General features: G+C 45.9%; 1 protein-coding gene across 1 annotated transcript in view; it reads right to left on the bottom strand.

Annotated features, from left to right (window-relative positions):
* The window catches only part of DHX58 (DExH-box helicase 58), a 50,781-nt gene extending 45,843 nt beyond the window's left edge, over positions 1-4,938 (bottom strand). Inside the window, exon 1 of the mRNA XM_069751797.1 lies at positions 4,796-4,938. The gene's annotated coding sequence lies outside the window, so the exon portion shown is untranslated. The remainder of the gene's footprint in view (positions 1-4,795) is intronic.
* Between the last annotated feature and the right edge of the window lie 1,062 nt (positions 4,939-6,000).

Consider the following 6,000-nt stretch of genomic DNA (forward strand, 5'->3'; position numbering starts at 1 on the left):
GATAGGTGGACGAATAGAGTTATCTCTGAACTTCATTGTTCGGTGTTGGCTGGTCATCCTGGAATCTTTAGTACCAGAGAGTTAGTGGCTAGATCCTTTTGGTGGCCCTCTCAGTCGCGGGATGTGCGTGCTTTTGTGCAGTCCTGTGGGATTTGTGCTCGGGCTAAGCCCTGCTGTTCTCGTGCCAGTGGGTTGCTTTTGCCCTTGCCGGTCCCGAAGAGGCCTTGGACACATATCTCTATGGATTTTATTTCTGACCTTCCCGTTTCTCAAAAGATGTCAGTCATTTGGGTGGTCTGTGATCGCTTTTCTAAGATGGTCCATCTGGTACCCTTGTCTAAATTGCCTTCCTCCTCTGATTTGGTGCCTTTGTTCTTCCAGCATGTGGTTCGTTTGCATGGCATTCCAGAGAATATTGTTTCTGACAGAGGTTCCCAGTTTGTTTCGAGGTTTTGGCGAGCCTTTTGTGGTAGGATGGGCATTGACTTGTCTTTTTCCTCGGCTTTCCATCCTCAGACTAATGGCCAGACCGAGCGAACCAATCAGACCTTGGAAACATATCTGAGGTGCTTTGTTTCTGCTGATCAGGATGACTGGGTGTCCTTTTTGCCTTTGGCTGAGTTCGCCCTTAATAATCGGGCCAGCTCGGCTACCTTGGTTTCACCGTTTTTCTGCAATTCTGGGTTCCATCCTCGTTTCTCTTCTGGACAGGTTGAGTCTTCGGACTGTCCTGGTGTGGATACTGTGGTGGACAGGTTGCAGCAGATTTGGACTCAGGTAGTGGACAATTTGACCTTGTCCCAGGAGAAGGCTCACCTTTTCGCTAATCTCAGACGCCCTGTGGGTCCCCGACTTCGTGTTGGGGATCTGGTTTGGTTATCTTCTCTTCATATTCCTATGAAGGTTTCCTCTCCTAAGTTTAAACCTCGTTTTATTGGTCCGTATAGGATTTCTGAGGTTCTTAATCCTGTGTCTTTTCGTCTGACCCTTCCAGATTCTTTTTCCATACATAACGTATTCCATAGGTCATTGTTGCGGAGATACGTGGCACCTATGGTTCCATCTGTTGAGCCTCCTGCCCCGGTTTTGGTGGAGGGGGAATTGGAGTATATTGTGGAGAAGATTTTGGATTCTCGTGTTTCAAGACGGAAACTCCAGTATCTGGTTAAATGGAAGGGTTATGCTCAGGAGGATAATTCCTGGGTTTTTGCCTCTGATGTCCATGCTCCCGATCTTGTTCGTGCCTTTCATGTGGCTCATCCTGGTCGGCCTGGGGGCTCTGGTGAGGGTTCGGTGACGCCTCCTCAAGGGGGGGGGTACTGTTGTGAATTCTGTGGCAGAGTTCACTCCTGTGGTCACAAGTGGTACTTCGGCTGATTCTCTCTGGGATCTTCCGTTTGTGGAGGAAAGTGGTACTGCAGCTTCTGAGTTTCCTCCCTCAGGTGATCTGGTGAGCTCGTTAGCTTCTTCTCTACTTAACTCCACCTGATGCTTTGATCTATGCTTCCTGTCAATGTTTCAGTGTGGGACTTGTTTTTTCCCTGGATCATTCCTGTGGCCTGCTGCTCTGCAAAGCTAAGTTTTGCTTATGTTATTTTGTTGCTATTTTTCTGTCCAGCTTGCTTTATTGGTTTTTCTCGCCTGCTGGAAGCTCTGAGACGCAGAGGGACCACCTCCGTACCGTTAGTCGGTGCGGAGGGTCTTTTTGTCCTCTCTGCGTGGTTTTTTATAGGTTTTTGTGCTGACCGCAAAGTTATCTTCCCTATCCTCGTTCTGTTCAGCTAGTCGGGCCTCACTTTGCTAAATCTGTTTCATCTCTATGTTTGTGTTTTCATCTTACTCACAGTCATTATATGTGGGGGGCTGCCTTTTCCTTTGGGGAATTTCTCTGAGGCAAGGTAGGCTTATTTTTCTATCTTCAGGATTAGCTAGTTTCTCAGGCTGTGACGAGGCGCCTAGGTTCTGGTCAGGAGCACTCCACGGCTACCTTTAGTGTGGTTTGATAGGCTTAGGGATTGCGGTCTGCAGAGTTCCCACGTCTCAGAGCTCGTTCTATTATTTTGGGTTATTGTCAGTTCACTGTATGTGCTCTGACCTCCATGTCCATTGTGATTCTGAATTGCCTTTCATAACAGAGCTCCAATCCCAGCAGCTTGTACTGCATTATACTGTGGATTTTCTGCATGCAAATCTGCACTTTGTGAATGTAGCCTTACAGATGTCGTTTGTTGCCGACATCACAGGCACAGTGCCCACATAATCAGAGCGCTGTTGTAGTAGCCTCTGAGGACTCCAACCAGGCTGATTATAAAGGGGTTGGCAACCTTTGGGGACATTTTTTATTTTAAGGCCGGGATCACACACAGTGAGATACGGCCGAGTCTCGCAGGTTAAAACCAAGCTCTGGCACCGGCACTCCAGAGCGGAGCCTGCAGCCGCACAACAATACATGGAGCCGCACGCTCCGCTCTGGAGTGCCGGTGCCAGAGCTTGGTTTTAACCTGCGAGACTCGGCCGTATCTTGCTGTAGTGTGACTCTGGCCTAACTTAGAGTCTCTGTCAGCACAGAATGACTGTTCAAATCAAGCACAGGCACTCAGTGCATCAAGGCGGGTCTAATCATTTACATACACCTTCCCACTTGCTTGGTTTCCATATATCTCCAGCCTTCTCTGGCTCTATGAAGCCAGAGTTGTCAATCAAACAAGAGATGGGGGAATACAGAGGAAAAAAAGCAGGTGGGAAGGTGTATATAAATGATTAGCCCCGCCATCAAAAATGCACAGCAGCGAGACTTAGTTTGAACAGTCATTTAAATGAAGTCCCTTTAAATGCATATATTTGAGGATAAAAAAAATATTTTTTTCAATTGGGTTTAATTGTAAATTTTGGCCTTTTTAGGCTCTTTTGTTTTCTTGCACATTCAACTTTGATGTGGTCTGTGGTCATAAATCAGCTGAGAGAAACTCAGAAAGAGACAGATTCACATGTAAAGCGCCATGGAATAAATGGCATTATAATAATAAATAATAATAGAGTGACAAACTTTCCTGTTAGACCATCAGAAGGAACCAGACAGATTCTCAAGTAAAGGGAACCTGTCACATGAAAAAAACACTATTAGTGTAAGTTCACACTGGGTGCTTTTTCAGAGTTTATTTTCTGCAGCAAAACCTGATCTCTTGGCAGGAAAGAAGCTGCAGGAAAAAAGTAGGTTTTCCTTAGTTTTTTTTGCGGTTTTGGCATGCTAGATTTGTCTCTTGTGCATGCTGATAAAGTTTAGTGTTGAAAAAAAAAGTCCTAATCTGTAGAATCAGGTTTTGGCAGGAAAAAAAAAAGTTTTTTCATCACCCATTCATTTCAATGCGTGAAAATGCTGAATAAACGCTGAAAGAAGTGACATGCTCCATTGTGCAAACAAACACGCAAAGCACAAGATACTGAAGACACAGATACTGTGCACGAGATTTCTGAAATCTCAAACTTTGCTGGTACTTTAAAACGCAGCAGAAAATTTGCATTTTAAAAAGCATTAAAAAAAAACACTGCAAAAACTCCTACTGTGAACTTAGCCTAAACCTGCAGATATGGGGTTAGTATGCAGGTTAATAGCATTATTAACCTCCCCACACTTAAAAGCCCTGCTGATGGGAGAAAATAAACTCCCCTCCGACCCCTGGCAGTGTTTGGGTTAGTCACGGGGGGGTGGCCTCGATGCAGATTCAGTCACCAATCTGTATATAGAGAGCAGCGGCTGTAATCAGTCCCCCCTGTTCTGACTGACAGCCAGCTCTTATGCTGAGGCGGCTGTCAGTCAGTGCTGGGGGCGTGGTTACAGCCGCCAATTTCTATGCGCTGAGCGGTGACAAACTCTGGTGGCGCCGTCTCTATGACTGAAATCTGAATACTTAAACAAGTTGTTTGAGTGTATATGAGTTGGTGACTCTAGGGTTCAGCACCTGTTCACACTTAGTTTATGTTTGGATGTGACGGTCAGTTTTTTGAAATCTGAATACTGAAGGGAGGAATAAAGTGAATTTCCTCCGGGCAGCGGTGCTCTAAGGCTGCCGTCACACGGTCAGTATTTGGTCAGTATTTTACATCAGTATTTGTAAGCCAAAACCAGGAGTGGAACAAATAGAGGAAAAGTATAATAGAAACATATGAACCACTTCTGTATCCATCACCCACTCCTGGTTTTGGCTTACAAATACTGAGGTAAAATACTGACCAAATACTGCTAGTGTGACGGCAGCCCAAGTGTGGGCACTGGGCAGTATCAGAACGCTATTAACCTGCAGATTAACCCCATATCTGCAGGTGAGTAGCGTTTTTAACATGACAGGTTCCCATTAACTCATTCTGCATCCATGAATAGACAGCGCAATATACAGGAAATAGGAGATAAACAATGCCAAATTTTTAATAAAACCCAATTGCAAAAATGATTTTTACCCCCAAATACATGTATTTAAAGCAGTTTAGTGGGAACCAGTCTCCAAAAAAAACCAAAACTAACATAAAGGCTTTACATTTTGGTGAAATGGCTGAATTTCTTCCTGGCATTTCCCTGCTGTGAACCATCATACACTCTGTACTAATGTCACCTAGGAATCCTAAGCTCGCCTCCACAGGTGACTCGATGCCAGCCAGTACCAAGATGAAAGTGGCCTCTGGAATCAGCACCTTTCACCTATACAGCCTTTGACATGGCTAACAGCTCAGACTACCAGGCTATATGGCTGCTGCTCCCTCTTCCTATATATCCCAGCCCTTTGCGTTTTATAGAACTCACCTTTAATTCTTGCAGGTGGTCTTTGCTTAGTCCTGGCTTTGTGGGTCTGCTGAGCTCCCTGCCACAGTCTCTGCCTATATATACCAGGGTTTGGTTTAGTTTCCCTTCCACTAAACAGAAAGCCAAGCAGAGGGCGGCCAGAGGGGATCTGTGAGGCCCAACATCTGACGGCTATACAATACACATTAGCTTAGGTGTCGATGCTGTAAATCCAGAACAAAGAAATCCACCCAGCGGCCCCAACATTGGTGTCACAGAGGAAAACCAAAACTGAAACAATCATTTTCCTTCATTTAGATTCTGTTATTAAGAATGACATAAAGAGGAACGAGTCAAGTAAGGGCGAAGGCAAAGGCTTCTACAGCCAAGAAAACTGCAACTTTTGACATAATGTAAGGCTACTTTCACACTTGCGTTTTTAGCAATCCGTCGTTTTGGGCAAAAAACGGATCCTGCAAATGTGCCCGCAAGATGCGTATTTTGCCCATAGACTTGTATCGCGATGGATGGCCACACGTCACGTCCGTCGTGCAACGGATCCATCGTGTTTTGGCGGACCGTCGGCACAAAAAAACGTTCTATGTAACGTTTTTTCATACGTCGGATCCTCCATTTTCTACCGCACATGCACGGCCGGAACTCCGCCCCCTCATCCCCGGACTTCAGAATGGGCAGCGGATGCGTCGAAAAACTGCATCCGCTGCCCACGTCGTGCACAAATTTCACAACGTGCGTCGGTACGACGCTTAGCGACGGGCCCATACCGACGCTAGTGTGAAAGTAGCCTAAGGGTATGTGTCCACGTTCAGGATTGCTTCAGGATTTGGTCAGGATTTTATGCAGGTAAATTCCTGACCAAATCTGCACCTGTGGTCACTTGCAGGTCACCTGCGGTGTTCTTGCGTGTTTTGCTCATTGTAACAACATGCTGCGTTCTGAAAAAACGCGCCGCATGTGCGTTTTCGTGGAAAAAACGCATGCGTTTTTTCCTGCATAGTGGAGACGGGATTTCATTAAATCCCCTCCACTATGCTGTAACATCTGGACGCTGCGTTTTTGACGCTGTGGAAAAACGCAGCGTCAAAAACGCAGCGTTTCCTGAACGTGGAAACATACCCTAAGACTTCTACATTGCCATCTTCAGTTGGCGGCCCTGAAGAGTCTGGGTCATGTCTCCTGGAGCAGAGCGAAGCTTCATCCCAACA

The sequence above is a fragment of the Ranitomeya imitator genome, chromosome 2, assembly GCF_032444005.1.
Source record: "Ranitomeya imitator isolate aRanImi1 chromosome 2, aRanImi1.pri, whole genome shotgun sequence".
In the NCBI taxonomy this organism is placed as follows: domain Eukaryota; kingdom Metazoa; phylum Chordata; class Amphibia; order Anura; family Dendrobatidae; genus Ranitomeya; species Ranitomeya imitator.